Source organism: Photinus pyralis, unplaced genomic scaffold (genome assembly GCF_008802855.1).
Source record: "Photinus pyralis isolate 1611_PpyrPB1 unplaced genomic scaffold, Ppyr1.3 Ppyr1.4_LG8, whole genome shotgun sequence".
NCBI classification, from domain to species: domain Eukaryota; kingdom Metazoa; phylum Arthropoda; class Insecta; order Coleoptera; family Lampyridae; genus Photinus; species Photinus pyralis.
The window spans coordinates 1,036,083-1,054,910 of record NW_022170819.1 but is presented as its reverse complement, the minus strand read 5'-3'; the positions used below and the strand labels follow the sequence as shown (position 1 = coordinate 1,054,910).

General features: G+C 36.4%; 2 protein-coding genes across 4 annotated transcripts in view; one reads left to right on the top strand and one right to left on the bottom strand.

Moving 5' to 3' along the window:
- Positions 1 to 18,828, bottom strand: part of LOC116177573 (broad-complex core protein) — a 312,257-nt gene that overhangs the window by 239,193 nt on the left and 54,236 nt on the right. The gene's annotated exons all lie outside the window — the stretch shown is intronic.
- The window catches only part of LOC116177574, a 44,800-nt gene continuing 27,710 nt past the window's right edge, over positions 1,739 to 18,828 (top strand). For 2 of the 3 annotated variants that reach the window (XM_031496585.1, XM_031496583.1), the window contains exon 1: positions 1,739 to 2,076. The gene's annotated coding sequence lies outside the window, so the exon portion shown is untranslated. The remainder of the gene's footprint in view (positions 2,077 to 18,828) is intronic. The other variant, XM_031496584.1, reaches the window with a different exon arrangement.

Sequence of the window (18,828 nt, the reverse complement as noted above, 5' to 3'; positions counted from 1 at the left end):
TAATTTGAAGTAACACCAATAGATCTGGATTAAGAAATTCGAACTGCTTATTGTACGTGGAAAATAGAAATGCTCCCACCATATTTCAAAACGTACCTAGTCGCCCCAGGTTTGGCATCGTAATCTTATAAATGAAAAACGGCTGGACCGATTTTAGTGATTTTCGGTTTGTTGGATTAGTGTTCCCTGGGAATAGGACTTAAGATATCAAAACAGGTAAAAATTTGACTGGAAAAATGGGAAAATTCACGATTATATATATAACACGTTCCAAACTATACAGTGAATTTTTTTTAAATGCCAACATAGGAGTTTGCATGCAATGTAATTTCCCTATGTTCGATTTTTAAAAAAACACATCAATCTATTGAGTAGTTCAAATGAGTAGTAGATACAATTGACAGCTGTCACATTTTTAAAAATACCGCCGTCCAATTTAATTACGAAATCGGTTAGGTTATTGCTTAGAATGTCAAGGAGGACACTTCGAACATTTATTGTAATTGTTTTCGGTATTTATTTTCTTATTTTCTTCATTTATGTATTGAATAGATCAAATTAGTAGAATACCAGGTGCACATGACCTACAAATAATTGAAGGTTGGTTCACAATCAGTTGTCGTGTCAGTGCGTGGCCTGTGAGGTCAAGTTATCGTAAGTTTAAGAAAAATGTATCTTAAAGTTGCAATGGCTTCACATGGCTTCTTTAAAAAAATCTTACCGAGTGCTCTTCATCATAAAGACTATAGTTGCTGTTCATAGTCACACAAGTTGCGCGATTTGGGAATGTGAACCGCGCACACCTCATTATTGATGTGTTTTTTTTAAAATCGAACATAGGGAAATTACATTGCATGCAAACTCCTATGTTCGCATTAAAAAAAAACTCACTGTATATATAAAATAGTAAACCCGATATGTCTTTGCAATCTTATAAATGAAAAACGGCTGGACCGATTTTAGTGATTTTTGGTTTGTTGGATTAGTGTTCCCGGGGAATAGGACATAGGATATCAAAACATGCGAAAATTTGACTGGAAAAACGGGAAAATTCACGATTATATATATAACACGTTCCAAACGATATATAAAATAGTAACTCTCCTCAAGACAGTCTCCTGTGCTTGCAAGGGAGGGTGCAACACATGGGCGGCATTTGAGGGCGCCAAATTCAAAGCATAAATAAGATACTAAAGGAAATTCTGAATACTAGGTATCCGTATCCTCAACAACATATACCTTCCCCATAGAGTGCGAAAATACATTGAATTCCAGACTTCTAACGCACGTTTCTTCAGATTCTCTGTCTCATGAACCTCTGATACCAAATCAATCAATTTTGTTTGTTAGCATCAACTGGATATGCTCCTATGTTTTTTAGGTATCTAGTCAAATAAGGTAGGAGTATCCAAAAGCCTCTTGGATTTTTATAAACCTGGATTTATTTAGATACACTTCAAGGGTATGAAACCGAGTCCTTAGTACTTTTAAAAATTTAGGGATCTTAGGAACACCGCTAACGGCGGTCCTTCAAGCGGCAATGGACACCATTACAATTAAATCGCATTCACGTCCTTTCATAATAATGTCCCAAATGAGCCTTAATTAAATTCGCACCGTCATTATTATTCAAGAGGCGAGATGAAAGTATCTGTACGTGGATAAGGACTACGAGGTGAATTATAAAGCAATTAAACGTTAAATTTTCCTTCGGTCGGGAATAACTCCACCAACAAAGTACGTTTTCGCCACTCGATTAACAGAATTGCTGACTTTGAAGGGACGAAGTGCATCACCTTTTCGAAATTATGCACCGTTAAATTAACGAACGTCCCTGCACAATGATGTTTTTAGATCAATGGCGCGTCGCGACGTCGCAGTCGATCCTGCATCCCAAGGTGTGTCAGACGCAGCATCTCAGCTCCCGGTTAACTTAACCCTACCAGTAGCTACCCCTATCCGCTATAAACTCGTTTAACGCGATGTACTGCATTTGAATCTGACGATCGCTCTGAACGTTTTGTGCTGGGTTTAATTACTATCTCGATGGTGAATGTCTGTGATTTTGACTGTATGGTAAGTGGGCACGATTTTTTGAAAATATGCATTTAATTAGCTTACTCGATGCGATTATTGATTGTGTGAAATTTAACTCCAATTAAAAGCACTTTTGCTCATAAAGGAAATTGATGAGATTCTCTTGTTAGCTAATTACTCGCCGTTTTGTTTAATTAACTGGAGCGCGTTTAATGTTCTTTTATTGGGTGATTTTATTTTTCAGTAACAGGTGCTCTCGAATATTAAAAAGAAACCACTTCTTTCTCTCCAAATTGATACAACCTCCCCGATTCCTACAACTCAATGAGATTTTGAAACTTGTAATAATAAAAATTTACTGCTACTGAACGTAGTTTCTCCAAGGTAAATGAGGCGCGAGTGTGTCCAGTACAAATGAGAAAATTTAAACCCATTACAAACATGAGAAAGGAATTGCCGTTTTGTAGAGTTTTGTAAGTCCTTATTATACTTTGGTACCTTCCGTCGCCCTCAGTAAATAAATTTATGTCTTTTAATATTAACGCGCTGATAAATAAGTGGACATATGTCCATTTTTCAAAGAGAGACACATTTCACCCTGAAGGAGATGAGAGAATTCCTGTCGTAAACACTTTCCATCCCCTGCGAAAAGTAGGACTCGAGATCTTCTTTTATGTCAGTAGGTCCTTGCCTTCTGATGATTCCTCATAAAAACACTTCCATCCACTGTAGAACATTTTAAAAGTACGTGCTCTTAAGATAAGACATTAGATACCCCTAGACAAGGTAGTTTTGGGGTTGGAACTCTTTACTTGTGTCAATTTTTTCTAATGGGATCCTGCCTTCTGAAGGAAATGAGTGATCCTGTCGCAAACGCCTTCCACATCCTACGAAAAAAGTAGAACAACTTACTAAAGGGGGCACACTGTTCTTTTCTTAGAGTAACACGTTAAATCAATACAAAACTTTTTCTAAACTCAGGGAAATAAGGTGACGGGTTTGGAACTCAAATTTCGCTTTATTTTTTTTAGTGGGACACTGCGTTCTAATGGAAATAAATTATTCCTTTCGCGTCCCACGAAAAAATTAGAACACAGCCCTGGTGCAGATAAAGCGCCTTTTCTTAAAGCGTCATATATGATAGTAAATAGTTGGGTTACAAGGTGGTAGCATGGCATTTATAAAAGCCGCCAAGCTCACGTTCCATTTCACATGTCCACGATCCATTTGCCCTTTATAAGTGCCCTCTTCCTACACTTCCTTTTCAAGATATTCACTTCGACTTCACCAATAGATATCTCTTGCCCAGACGATTCATTCTGCCTTTGTGAGCATTCTCCTCCGACAGTTCGCTCTTGAGATATAAGGAATTATAACCCATCACGGTAAGGCCACGAAGGAGAACTATGGTTGGTAAAAATTAATTCCTTTTGTTGAAATTTTCATTAGAGTAATATGACGGATAAAACAATTTTTTGATAGAGAACAGTTTCTTTTGTTGAGACCTTTAATTAGAAGACCATGAAAGATAGATATCAATTTCTAACCCTCCCCCGTTACCCATTGATCACAAAAAGGAGTCGTGCGGGAAAGTTATAGTTTGTAGAAACTAATTCATTTAGTTGAAACCTTGAAGATAAAACGGAGGATTAAACCAGTCCACCCACACCCCCCAAAAAAAAGAGCGGGTAGTTGGGTGAAAACCAATTCATTTCGATGAGACCTATCAATAGTATACCATGACGAGTAGAACGCCCCCCCCCCCCATTCCCCTAAAAAGAAGTTCAAAACCGCAGAGGAAGGCCTTATGCAAAAACAGAAACCAGCCTTAAAAATGTAGTGCTCCCCTCTACACTAAATCTATACGAACCTTCTCCTACGCTCAGGCAATGGAATTTGGATTCCATCCCTTTCCGGGTCGATCCGAAACAATTTTTTCTTCGGGGCTCAAAAAAGGCAGTGTATAACCTTCCTTATTTACCAAAGATCGACTGCACCAAAATTTCTCGGGAAAACACTTTTTCTTATTGATTTTGTTGCGTAGAATCCAAAACAATTCGTACTTTTTCGATCGGACTTCTCAATCAAAAGTTATGGACTAGACAATTTCGAAAAAAAATTCAAAGGGCTGTAACTTTTGAACTAGTAGCCCAATCTTGGAACTGTTTGAAATTATGGATTCTACGGGCCACATTCTAAAAAATTTTTTTCCGGGTCGATCTGAGACAATTTTTTTTTCGGGCTCAAAAAAAGGCAGTGTATAACCTTCCTTTTTTACCAAAAATCGACTGCACCAAAATTTCTCGGGAAAACACTTTTTCTTATTAATTTTGGTGCGTAGAATCCAAAACAATTCGTACTTTTTCGATCAGACTTCTCAATCAAAAGTTATGGACTAGAAACCAATTTCGAAAAAAAAATTCAAAGGGCTGTAACTTTTGAACTAGTAGCCCAATCTTGGAACTGTTTGAAATTATGGATTCTACAGGCCACATTCTATAAGAAAATTTTTTTCCGGGTCGATCTGAGACAATTTTTTTTCGGGGCCTCAAAAAAAGGCAGTGTATAACCTTCCTTTTTTACCAAAAATCGACTGCACCAAAATTTCTCGGGAAAACACTTTTTCTTATTAATTTTGGTCCGTAGAATCCAAAACAATTCGTACTTTTTCGATTAGACTTCTCAATCAAAAGTTATGGACTAGAACCCAATTTCGAAAGAAAATTCAAAGGGCTGTAACTTTTGAACTAGTAGCCTCTAGGACTCATTGGACGCGGCCCTTACGACAATTACAGAGAAGAGAATATTGAATCGATACCGCCCTTAGAAAAACGTTTTAATGTCCTTTTCCCTACAAGACTCTCGAATACTGGGGGGTACACCATCGCCTCCAGACCCTCGGGTTCCACATTCTTCCCCAAAACAATAGTATTATCTATACATAGAATATAAACCATATAAAAGTATTCTATACCTCCCAAGCCCCCCGGTTATACATTCTTCCCCAATATGTATAGAACACAGATAATAGACCATAATTTTTTGAAATGGGCCATCAAAACTAACACCAGGAGCTCTTCGAGTACGGAATACTCGTCAGGAAAGGAATATTTCTATAGTCTCTTATACAAAACTACCACAACAGCCCTTAGGGCTAAATATTGCGTGGGAGACGGTAGCACCAGGGAATCTGGGGGGTATGGAATACCCCCTAGTATTTTACGAAGACGTTATGACAGATATCAAGAGAACATTTTCGTACACTGGGTGGCATTCCCTGCCCCCCAGGGGTAGTCGATTTTCGGTGAAAACAAAGGCTATACACTTCCCAATATTTTGGGTCGGAAAAATGAATTGTCTGAAATCGACCAGGAAAAAACATTTTCTGATAGATTTTGGCCTCTAGAATCCATAACTGCCAACAGTTTGAAGATTGAGCCACTAAATCAAAAGTTACAGCTTAAGTTAAAGGCACTTTCCGTGACAACAGCCAAGGATACTGTTTCGATTACCTTTAGTTTATTTGACACCTATACCTTCCTTCGACGACTTCTTCAGCTTGGTTTACGTCTACGTAGCTTCCTTTACTTCCAGGACCAAATCATCGATTCTTTATTGAATTATTCCACCAACTTCTTGTTTTTATCCCGCCTGACTTACCCCGTCACTCGGCTTTTGGACTTCTACACACTTATCACCTTTAGAACCTTCCTCAATTTCAATGATCTTCAGGGTACATCTTTCATATTTTAGCTACTTCTGAACTTCCTATTTCGATGCAACGTAAAATAAATTGGTCAATTCTTTAGATGTCAACAGAACAAATGCCATCTTTGTCTCACTATTAGATAGATAAATTGCGCTTTAACCTTTATCTCTCTTTAAATGTCCTTCTATTTGTCTTACTTTCCGAATGGCATTTGATGGAAATTTTGAACTGACCCACTTCATTATTCATCGCTGGCGATGCACATCATTAGCCTTACGATGACGTATGTACGAGCAGGAAAGTAAGTAAATACTCACCCCTATCCCGTTGGTGGTATTAACGTTGTCAAAAGACGGCAGGTGGTTCGATTGTTAGCGATGTCATGTTAATAATTAACATCCCCTAAATTGTTAACTTTAAGAACCGGATTTCCCCCTTCTTGTTCGCGCGCTGCTTCGACCCACATTGTACCCTCTCGAAAGGATGGTCGATATTGCGTTTTACATTTGCGCAAATTGTAAATTATTGCCAAACTGAGAAGCGCTAAACCGTGATTTACTGCCGAAATGGAATCACTAGACAATCGTGCACTTTTGGGAGTAGCACGAACGCCGGCACCTTCGTTGAATTCAATCACGTTGTTAATTAAAGGGAACATACGCCAGGTGTTGTTTCCAGCAATTGGATTTCGTAACAATGGGGTTAATCGGCGAAGCTGAGCTATGTATAAGTTTACAAGAGTCCCTTACCAACACTCAAACTAGCTGTCTATTAGTGGATCACCCTGTATTTACACGAAGTGCTTCACCATAAAGTCACATGTCATTGTTCATCCTTAGTGTTTCGGGAACAAAAAAAATAGTCATGAGTGCTAGGTCTGAACTATAAAGGGGATGTTCAATTTCTTAGAAGCCATAATGAGCTACAGCAGCTTTTGAAAGTCGTGGAGCACCAAGGCATATTTTGAGCATCCTTTTACCATTATCAGTGAAAAGCTCGTACTTCAGCTCTCTTTTTCTCTTTTAATAACCCTAAAATCTGGTCGTGGAACTCCACAAACGCTGAAGATCAATGTTCTTGAACGCACCGACAAACAAACCGGCATGTTGAATACGACGACAAAATTAGATTTAGTTTATTATCACAATTTCTTATCGCAAATGACCAGATTGTTCTTACATTTTAACATGCAATTTCACATTTTACAATTAAATAAACAATACACTATTAAAACAAATCTAATAGAAAAAATAACACTATAGAACTGCAAACCCAAATGAAATAAATCAATTCTGTGCTTACTCATAAATAATCCTCATTATTTTCAGTGTTTAGACCTAAAAGACGTCCACATGACAATATGGCGCATATTAATATTTTTCACGTAAATGTAAAAGGTATCTAAAAAAACAATAGTCTAGGTGAAGGTGGGAGGAGTATGATTTTTGGACGAATTGTATTGTACAGGTCAAAATCTAAAAGAAATTTTAAAAAAATTCAATTTTCTGGGGGATTTGAATTCTACTGGTCTAAATCTAAAAGAATTAGCGATATAACTTCGGATGGCTTTGGCACGTGAAAAGTTATAGGTGAAAAACCGTATTATAGAAGCAAAGGAACACAAAAAGCGATATAATTTTTGATAGAGGAATGGGATTTTGAATTTTCTGGGAGATTTGGATTCTGCAGGTCAAAATCTAAAAGAATTGGCGATTTAACTTAAGATAGCTGCGGCACATGAAAATTTATAGGTGAAAAACCGTATTATAGAAGCAAAGGAACACAAAAAGCGATATAATTTTTGATAGAGGAGTGCGATTTTGAATTTTCTTGGAGATTTGGATTCTACAGGTCGAAATTTAAAAGAATTGGCGAAATAACTTAAGATGGCTTCGGCACGTGAAAAGTTATAGGTGAAAAATCGTATTATAGTGACAAAGGAACACAAAAAACGCTATAATTTTTGATAGAGGAGTACGATTTTGAATTTTCTTGGAGATTTGGATTCTACAGGTCGAAATTTAAAAGAATTGGCGAAATAACTTAAGATGGCTTCGGCACGTGAAAAGTTATAGGTGAAAAATCGTATTATAGTGACAAAGGAACACAAAAAACGCTATAATTTTTGATAGAGGAGTACGATTTTGAATTTTCTTGGAGATTTGGATTCTACAGGTCGAAATTTAAAAGAATTGGCGAAATAACTTAAGATGGCTTCGGCACGTGAAAAGTTATAGGTGAAAAATCGTATTATAGTGACAAAGGAACACAAAAAACGCTATAATTTTTAATAGAGGAGTACGATTTTGAATTTTCTGGGAGATTTGGATTCTACAGGTCAAAATCTAAAAGAATTGGCGATATAACTTAAGATGCCTTCGGCACGTGAAAAGTTATAAGTGAAAAACCGTATTATACTGGCAAAGGAACACAAAAAGCGATATAATTTTTGATAGAGGAGTACGATTTTGAATTTTCTGGGAGATTTGGATTCTACAGGTTAAAATTTAAAAGAATTAGCGATATAACTTAAGATGGCTTCGGCACGTAAAAAGTTATAGGAGAAAAACTGTATTATAGTGGCAAAGGAACACAAAAAGCGATATAATTTTTGATAGAGGAGTACGATTTTTAATTTTCTGGGTGAAATGTATTCTACAGATCAAAATCTAAGAGAATGTAGGTGAAGTTACCTCCGATGACGATACAATTCCTATAGAAAAGCCTTCGTTTTTTAAAAAATAGGGTGTTACGAATTGAAAATTTGAGGGAAAAAGACAAACCAGGTTTAATTTGAGAACAGGAAAATTGTGAGCATCATCTATCGATTGATAGCAAACACGCTCCATAAATTTACTTCGGTTAACCTATATTAATATGGTAATCGAGGAACTAATTTACGACTGACGCACAAACAAATTACTGTGCATATATTTGCAATACAGTCGGTAAACTACATCGCCGTTGATACATGACGCGACTCGCCCGACTATTTGTTTGCATCAGCGATATTAGATCAAATTTATACCCTCGTCCGTTTTTAATCAAACTTGATTTACAACCCTGCATTATTAATAATATTTAAACAGTAATCTACGTTTTTTCGGGATTTGGGGACACTTGACCGTATAAATCGAATTGGGTAGGTATTTGTGGTCGCACGGGATTTTAACTGTACGAGATCAGATGGGGGATGGAACGCGAATTTACGTGGGTGACTGGAAATTTGCACAATTTCAACGTTAATCACGTATTAATGCGGAACGGAAGGATGATTTCAAACTATTTGAGATCGCCGAACTTTAATTCGATCGATTAGATCGCTACGGGCTACATTTCGAGCAGACATTAACAAATTTTCACATTGCACAAAATAATTCGGAAAATAAGAGGGGGGTAGTGTAATTGCTTCAACCACAATTTGTGCGAATAACAAACGGTGTGCGGAATTAAAGTGGTGTGAAAATGACCTGAAATGTTACTCACATTTTTATCCCAGCTCATAATTCCTCGTCATTTGCGACGCGTTTCGAAAGAGGTTTGGCACTTTTGAAACAATGGCAAAATTTCACAGTTTTGCGGTTTATTCTAGGACCAAGACCGTTCTCCTCGCCTTCAAAAATTTCTTAGAGCTTTGCTTTAATATCCGAAGTGATGCAATTTTTCCATTTTGTTTTCAAGTGTTTAGAATACCTTTTGGGCTTAAGGGAAGGAAACGAGGAACAACGGCCCAACGCTTTTAGAATAAGTAAGAAAGTGGTAAGATCCCCCAAAACAAAAAAAGAGCAAAAAGAAAAAAAAACACGGCGCGAGAGGGAGAAAGTGAAAGGGTGAAGAGGCAAGAGACAAATAGTAAAACGCATGGAAAGCGTGACGAAGAAAATAAGAAAGGCAGAAGAGACTAGAGCAGAAACAGAAAATGAAGGAAGATGGAAGGTGGAGGAATAAGAGAGGAAATAAAGAGGAAGAGTAAAGGGGAAAGATAAAGAACTGGTGGTAAAGCTCACAACTAGAAGAATAAAGAAGGAAAAAAACACATTATACTATGTACAGAGGTTCTACGAGAGAGAAAATTGGACACGGGACAATGATGGACAAGGAAAGGAAGAAGAAGTTGACACAGACAGAAAGAATGTCAAGAATCAAATACAGAAACTAGAAGAAGATGCAAAGGAATAGAAATGCAGGATTGAAAGTAGAAATAATAGTTAGAAAACGAGAAGGGTGATAAGGTGGAAGGCAAAAAGGAAGAAGGGAGATAATTTGGAAAAGTATTATGACGATGGTGCTAAATATGAGACTGGAAAGGCAAGTCGAGGGAAAGAGGCATTGGAGAAAGCACCATTGCGATTTAGAAGAGGTAGAGGAACGATATAGAAGACGTGTGATAAGGTAATAGGAGAGAACGTTTAAAACAATAATGGAGGAAAGAAAACCAGTTAATGAATTGAAAAAAGAAAGAAAGTGGGTCTTAGCAAACTATTTAACGGATATAGAAAAGATATAGCAAAAATTGTAGAGTGGAGGAATAAAGCTAATTGTTGACAAATCGAAGATGATGTTATGGATTAGAAACCAATTTCGAAAAAAAATTCAAAGGGCTGTAACTTTTGAACTAGTAGCCCACTCTTGGAACTGTTTGAAATTATGGATTCTACAGGCCACATTCTATAAGAAAATTATTTTTCCGGGTCGATCTGAGACATTTCTTTTTCGGGGCTCAAAAAAAGGCATGTATAAACCTTCCTTTTTTACCAAAAATCGATTGCACCAAAATTTCTCGGGAAAACACTTTTTCTTATTAATTTTGGTGCGTAGAATCCAAAACAATTCGTACATTTTCGACCGGACTTCTCAATCAAAAGTTATGGATTAGAAACCAATTTCGGAAAAAAATTCAAAGGGCTGTAACTTTTGAACTAGTAACCCAATCTTGGAACTGCTTGAAATTATGGATTCTACATGCCACATTCTATAAGAAAATTATTTTTCCGGGTCGATCTGAGACAATTTTTTTTTCGGGGCTCAAAAAAAGGCATGTATAACCTTCCTTTTTTAACAAAAATCGACTGCACCAAAATTTCTCGGGAAAACACTTTTTCTTATTAATTTTGGTGCGTAGAATCCAAAACAATTCGTACTTTTTCGATCAGACTTCTCAATCAAAAGTTATAAGACTAGAAACCAATTTCGAAAAAAAATTCAAAGGGCTGTAACTTTTGAACTAGTAGCCCAATCTTGGAACTGTTTGAAATTATGGATTCTACAGGCCACATTCTATAAGAAAATTATTTTTCCGGGTCGATCTGAGACATTTCTTTTTCGGGGCTCAAAAAAGGCATGTATAAACCTTCCTTTTTTACCAAAAATCGATTGCACCAAAATTTCTCGGGAAAACACTTTTTCTTATTAATTTTGGTGCGTAGAATCCAAAACAATTCGTACATTTTCGATCAGATTTCTCAATCAAAAGTTATGGATTAGAAATCAATTTCAAAAAAAAATTCAAAGGGCTGTAACTTTTGAACTAGTAGCCCAATCTTGGAACTGTTTGAAATTATGGATTCTACAGGCCACATTCTATAAGAAAATTTTTTTTCCGGGTCGATCTGAGACAATTTTTTTTTCGGGCTCAAAAAAAAGGCATGTATAACCTTCCTTTTTTACCAAAAATCGACTGCACCAAAATTTCTCGGGAAAACACTTTTTCTTATTAATTTTGGTGCGTAGAATCCAAAACAATTCGTACTTTTTCGATCAGACTTCTCAATCAAAAGTTATAGACTTAGAAACCAATTTCGAAAAAAATTCAAAGGGCTGTAACTTTTGAACTAGTAGCCCAATCTTGGAACTGTTTGAAATTATGGATTCTACAGGCCACATTCTATAAGAAAATTTTTTTTCCGGGTCGATCTGAGACAATTTTTTTTTCGGGGTTCAAAAAAAGGCAGTGTATAACCTTCCTTTTTTACCAAAAATCGACTACACCAAAATTTCTCGGGAAAACACTTTTTCTTATTAATTTTGGTGCGTAGAATCCAAACAATTCGTACTTTTTCGATCAGACTTCTCAATCAAAAGTTATAGACTAGAAACCAATTTCGAAAGAAAATTCAAAGGGCTGTAACTTTTGAACTAGTAGCCCAATCTTGGAACTGTTTGAAATTATGGATTCTACAGGCCACATTCTATAAGAAAAATTTTTTCCGGGTCGATCTGAGACAATTTTTTTTTCGGGGCTCAAAAAAAAGGCAGTGTATAACCTTCCTTTTTTACCAAAAATCGACTGCACCAAAATTTCTCGGGAAAACACTTTTTCTTATTAATTTTGGTGCGTAGAATCCAAAACAATTCGTACTTTTTCGATCGGACTTCTCAATCAAAAGTTATGGACTAGAAACCAATTTCGGAAAAAAATTCAAAGGGCTGTAACTTTTGAACTAGTAACCCAATCTTGGAACTGTTTGAAATTATGGATTCTACAGGCCACATTCTATAAGAAAATTATTTTTCCGGGTCGATCTGAGACAATTTTTTTTTCGGGGCTCAAAAAAAGGCAGTGTATAACCTTCCTTTTTTACCAAAAATCGACTGCACCAAAATTTCTCGGGAAAACACTTTTTCTTATTAATTTTGGTGCGTAGAATCCAAAACAATTCGTACTTTTTCGATCGGACTTCTCAATCAAAAGTTATGGTCGATGATATTAGCTAGTGGGTGAGCGGTAGAAATGGGGAGGGGAAAGAATAAAAGTGGACAGAGACTTTATATATTCGATACTAAATGCAAGAAAATAATTAAGCAAAGGGGAAATGGTAGGGATGGCACCGAATCACCATTATTTATTCCTGAAAGAAAGAGAAGCACTTTCGACAAATAAAATATGAACATCTTAAAATTACTTACAGTTTTTTTTCTCTTTTAATAATCCTGATCGTACAAAGGTTTGCAATAAACAAGGCCCACTAACTCCGCACACAAACACTGGCAGCTATGAACTTCACACACAAAGAACATTAACTGGATGAGTAACAAAATAACAAATTGCCGGTGGCTATTCGGACCGTACAAAGATTTTTTATTTTATTTTTCGACCGACTGCGTGCGAGGTAATATGTCCAAACAAGCTTTGTTTTAATTTTTTCATGTGTTTCGAAATAAATTCTGTTACTTTCAATCAGTGTGTTTATTCGAATTCAAAGGGCGACCCGGATAGAGTTTTGATGTCAGATTTTTTTTGTGCCCAAGAATTATGTCAGGTGTTTGTGTTAATTCTGAACTTTGATGTTGAATTTAGAAACACTGGCTGTTTAATTGAATAATCACGTACCCAATTTCCACTCGCTCACGCGAAACAAACAAAAGGCACTCTCTTTTCTATCTCCCACTTATTGCCGTAGGAAAAAGGAAGACACTTAGTATGTAAATACATGAGAGAATAGATGGTCCTGTCAAGCCGGTGATAAACTGCGATTCAATTTTCGAGGAGAATGATGGAACGCTCTTCTTTCGGTAGATAAGGCACATAATGTGTGTTTAATTTACGAAGCGTCATCTTTTTTAGCAATTAAAATTTTAAAGCTGACTTTCGTACAATTTTGCATCTAAAGGGGAAAGCTAATCGACTTAAAGTTGGTGTTTATATTCCCTTACTGCGACATAATTTTCCTATGCCTTCTACAACATGTTAATTACTTTGTAGTCAAGAGCAGATGCCGCAATTTTGTTTTACTTAATTTTTTCTTTTAGCTTTCCTCGTGACTCCTTTCGACATCCCTTCATCTCGTAGCACTAAATTTCTCTGCCCTGACCTGACCCCGCCACCAGTTGTTAGATGATTTTAGGAGGAGAAAGCCTCCCAGATAATAATGGAGATCATTTTGTTTCAATCCAAAATCCTTCTTTTCGCATACACAAATTGTTATATCTGTATCTTTGTCAAAAAAGTGCATGAGCCTAAGTTTACTGGTATAATGCAAAGCTTTGTTCCAACTTTTAATGTGATGCAAACTAGAGGCACAATATCTACAATTTTAATCGAACCGTGAACGAGCTGATCGAGTATTTAAAGGTTCGCTTTGTTCACAAATCGTGTGCAATGAACGAAATTAATTAAAATGAATGTTTACAAAGCTTGATTAATCGGGTCGTTGATTTTGAACACGATGCCAACAGAAAATAATTTTCACATATATTCGGATTTAGAAGTATTTATTTCCTTGATTGAATTCCAGAACAACTTTTCCCATATTATTTGTGCCCACAGCTCACTCTACGTATTACAAATTTAATGATTTATAGGTTTTTTTTGTATCAACACAGAACAGAACAGTCCTAAAATGGATTAATTTATAACAGTAATTACTATCTATCACTTAGATAACACAAGCGCGTCGAAGTTGGAACTGAACTGAAACGTGATTCGATTTCGAACTTCTCGTGCGCCTCAAATACTTTTATTTCAATGATCGATTATGATTCAAAGGGTCACTAGGAACCCTAAAAATTCGCGAGACAAATATACTCCTCGTGGCTTTTCAACCACGTAATTATTTAGGAATATTCGATTTTATTTAATAAAGTCATATCCTTTGGAAGTGTGTAGCTTCTCGTGCGCCTCAAATACTTTTATTTTAATGATCGATTATGATTCAAAGGGTCACTAGGAACCCTAAAAATTCGCGAGTCAAATATACTCCTCGTGGTTTTTCGACCACGTAATTATTTAGGAAAATTCGATTTTACTTAATGAAGTCACGTCCTTTGGAAGTGTGTAACTTCTCGTGCGCCTCAAATACTTTTATTCCAATGATCGATTATGATTCAAAGGGTCACTAGGAACCCTAAAAATTCGCGAGACAAATATACTCCTCGTGGTTTTTCAACCACGTAATTTTTTAGGAAAATTCGATTTTATTTAATAAAGTCACGTCCTTTGGAAGTGTGTAGCTTCTCGTGCGCTTCAAATACTTTTATTTCAATGATCGATTATGATTCAAAGGGTCACTAGGAACCCTAAAAATTCGCGAGGCAAATATACTCCTCATGGTTTTTCATCCACGTAATTATTTAGGAAAATTTGATTTTATTTAATAAAGTCAGTCCTTTGGAAATGTGTAGCTTCTCGTGCGCCTCAAATACTTTTATTTTAATGATCGATTATGATTCAAAGGAACCCTAAAAATTCGCGAGCCAAAAAAACTCCTCGTGGTTTTTCAACCACGTAATTTTTTAAGAAAATTCGATTTTATTTAATAAAGTCACGTCCTTTGGAAGTGTGAAACTTCTAGTGCGCCTCAAATATTATAATTTTCATGATCGATTATGATTCAAAGGGTCACTAGGAACCCCAAAAATTCGCGAGCCAAAAATACTCCTCGTGGTTTTTCAACCACGTAATTTTTTAAGAAAATTCGATTTTATTTAATAAAGTCACGTCCTTTCGAAGTGTGTAACTTCTAGTGGGCCTCAAATACTTTTATTTCAATGATCGATTATGATTCAAAGGGTCACTAGGAACCCTAAAAATTCGCGAGACAAATATACTCCTCGTGGTTTTTCAACCACGTAATTTTTTAGGAAAATTCGATTTTATTTAAAAAAGTCACGTCCTTTGGAAGTGTGTAGCTTCTCGTGCGCTTCAAATACTTTTATTTCAATGATCGATTATGATTGAAAGGGTCACTAGGAACCCTACAAATTCGCGAGACAAATATACTCCTCGTGGTTTTTCAACCACGTAATTATTTAGGAAAATTTGATTTTATTTAATAAAGTCAGTCCTTTGGAAGTGTGTAACTTCTCGTGCGCCTCAAATACTTTTATTTCAATGATCGATTATGATTCAAAGGGTCACTAGGAACCCTAAAAATTCGCGAGCCAAAAATACTCCTCATGGTTTTTCAACCACGTAGTTTTTTACGAAAATTCGATTTTATTTAATAAAGTCACGTCCTTTGGAAGTGTGTAACTTCTCGTGCACCCCAAATACTTTTATTTCAATCATCGATTATGGTTCAAAGGGTCACTAGGAACCCTAAAAATTCGCGAAACAAATATACTCCTCGTGGTTTTTCAACCACGTAATTATTTAGGAAAATTTGATTTTATTTAATAAAGTCAGTCCTTTGGAAGTGTGTAGCTTCTCGTGCGCCTCAAATACTTTTATTTCAATGATCGATTATGATTCAAAGGGTCACTAGGAACCCAAAAAATTCGCGAGACAAATATACTCCCCGTGGTTTTTCAACCACGTAATTATTTAGGAAAGTTAGATTTTATTTAATAACTTCACGTCTTTTGGAAGTGTGTAACTTCTCGTGCGCCTCAAGTACTTTTATTCCAAGGATCGATTATGATTCAAAGGGTCACTACGAACCCTAAAAATTCGCGAGACAAATATACTCCTCGTGGTTTTTCAACCACGTAATTATTTAGAAAAATTTGATTTTATTTAATAAAGTCAGTCCTTTGGAAGTGTGTAACTTCTCGTGCGCCTCAAATACTTTTATTTCAATGATCGATTATGATTCAAAGGGTCACTAGGAACCCTAAAAATTCGCGAGCCAAAAATACTCCTCATGGTTTTTCAACCACGTAGTTTTTTACGAAAATTCGATTTTATTTAATAAAGTCACGTCCTTTGGAAGTGCGTAACTTCTCGTGCGCCTTTTTTTTGCTTCTCTGTGTGTCCCCGGTTGATTTAGATTCACAGTTGGGCCCGATTGGATTATAGGATTTTTTTTTAATGTTTTTTTCCGTTAATGTCGCCTCTGAAGTTTCGCTTTACACAGAGCTGACTGCTTTTAAAACTCACATTTGTTTAACACGTAACTTTGGTAATCCAATAACTTGTTTGCTGACGTTTACAAGTTTTTCCCCTTCAGACTGTCTCTGTCCCGTGTCAAATACAGCGCGTTTTAGCTGTCTTTTTTTGTTTGCAGTATCAGAGGTGAACTCTCCACCACAGGGTATGCCAATTTTCCTCCTTTAAATTATTATGTACGAACCCCATTGAAAATTAAGGGATATGGGAGAAATTTATTGGTTAGATCGATTTTAGGAATGGTTTCTCCAAATTAATGGTGTAGAATTGAATTCCGTTAGGGTAGCTCACTGTTAGGTTCCATTAGATCGCTGGTAATTTTCCAAATTAATTAAGCGCTCTTTATTTCTGTAATAGCCGAAGGTTGTAGGATGTGCCATGAGATTTTTTTCATAATGCGGTTAGGTAGCGATAACTGGCCACGATAACGGGAGGTTCATTAGAAATTCGGGACGGTACAGCTGAATCAAAGTCAGTCGTTAATAGAGAAGCTACGCAACTTGAAAGAATAATGAACTAGGTTTTTCTAAGGGAGAGGATAACTAACTAATTACGCGTAGAGCCGCGTTAGAGCGAGTAATGAGAAAGCAATGTTGTCTTGAACCGTCATAGAGATCAAGGCAATCGTCTGGGAAAAAATCACCTTGAAAGCATTCTTAGGGATGTACTTCAGGGCTATAAAAATTGTAGTGCAAATTCATGTTGTCTCCCTTCTTCTTTTCAAAATTATCTTTACAGTTTGAAAATTGTGCATTTGGATATCTTTTATTCGCTATTTTATATGTAGGGAGGTTCATGGCTCACACACAAGTAAAACTAATACAAGCTTTGTGTATCTTGTAGTTGTAGTAATTGTAGATTATCCATTTGACCGCATTTAGTATAAGCTACTAACTAGCGACCAATTTCTGCGAGATTTACTCGAGTTTCCGCTTCTGTAAACTCTATAAGTTATACTGCAAGCATGATCGACAAATTGCTTAGCTGGTTACTTCGCTACATTCATTAAAAACATTGATCGAGCAGTTTGAAACAAAAACTACCCCCTTTCCAACAAAGGCAACTAATGACAGAACGGGATTGTATACTAAAGTCCGACATAAATGCCAACTTTACAAAGCATCATCCAGTTAGAAACTTTGCAGAACTAATAATTTATTTATGGAACAATAACATTGTTCGTCTAAATCAGATTCATTATTGGGGTAGAAACTCGAAACAGCTGTGACTGGTTAAATGAATTACAACAAAGTTTGTAGGCGGAGTGCTTCCGAAATTAAATTATTGATTCACGACGTAGGTGTTTCACGCGCGCATAATAAGGGTTAATGCAATCATATACGCTTCCCTTTGGAAAAACACCTTCTAGATGTCAATTTTGATCACCGCAGGACCAATGTCGATTAAGACACCGAGCAGCACGAAAATAATGAAAGAGAATGAATTTAAATCGAGTTTTGGCTCCCAAACGCAAAATGAATGTAATGTGGTTTGCGATGGTGGATGATGATGTAAGTTTATCTCATATTCTTATCCGGTTGTTGCGATAAGAGTGCTTTTTGCTTGCAAAACGGTCAGTTTTGTCGTTATCGAGGACATGTCCAAGAAAAATTATAATAATTTAATTCAAGGTTTTTTTCGTACCTGAACTTAATTAAACTACCCCCACAGGTGCTTGTGGATCTCGCTGTCGCTGTCGCTAATTTATAACTCGAATCCTGATTTTGATCACATCGCCGAAATCTGTTCCTTCCATTTTTAATTCTAGTGGTGAGAAAGAGAGAATCCAGAAGGGTCAAAGAAGTAAATCGTTACAGAAGACAGTTTATAGCTTGAACCATCAGCCATGTTTTTGATCACATCCCTGAACGACGTCAATAAAAGTAGAAGTCATAGTAAGACGGAAGTCAAATGAACCGTAGAAGTCAAAGAAGTAAACGAAGTCAAAGAGTCACAAACGTTAAAGTCAAATATGTCTAAGAAATCAAAAAGCGGAAATTTTTTAAAGTTGGAGGTGCCGGACGTAGTATTCTCCCCTAAGTATGATCCAATCCTCAAACTACCCCCCACAAAGTCCCGCTCTGGAAAATGCGTCCTAAACATTCGAGGATTTCAGGGGCGAACTCAATGTGAGGGCATTTTCGGGACGATATTTGGTAAACTGAATTTTCCGGAGTGTAAAATGGGAACCGGATGTTGCCCATTATTTTGAATTTGCATTTACAGTCGATTACCCAATTTTGATAAGTAGACTAAT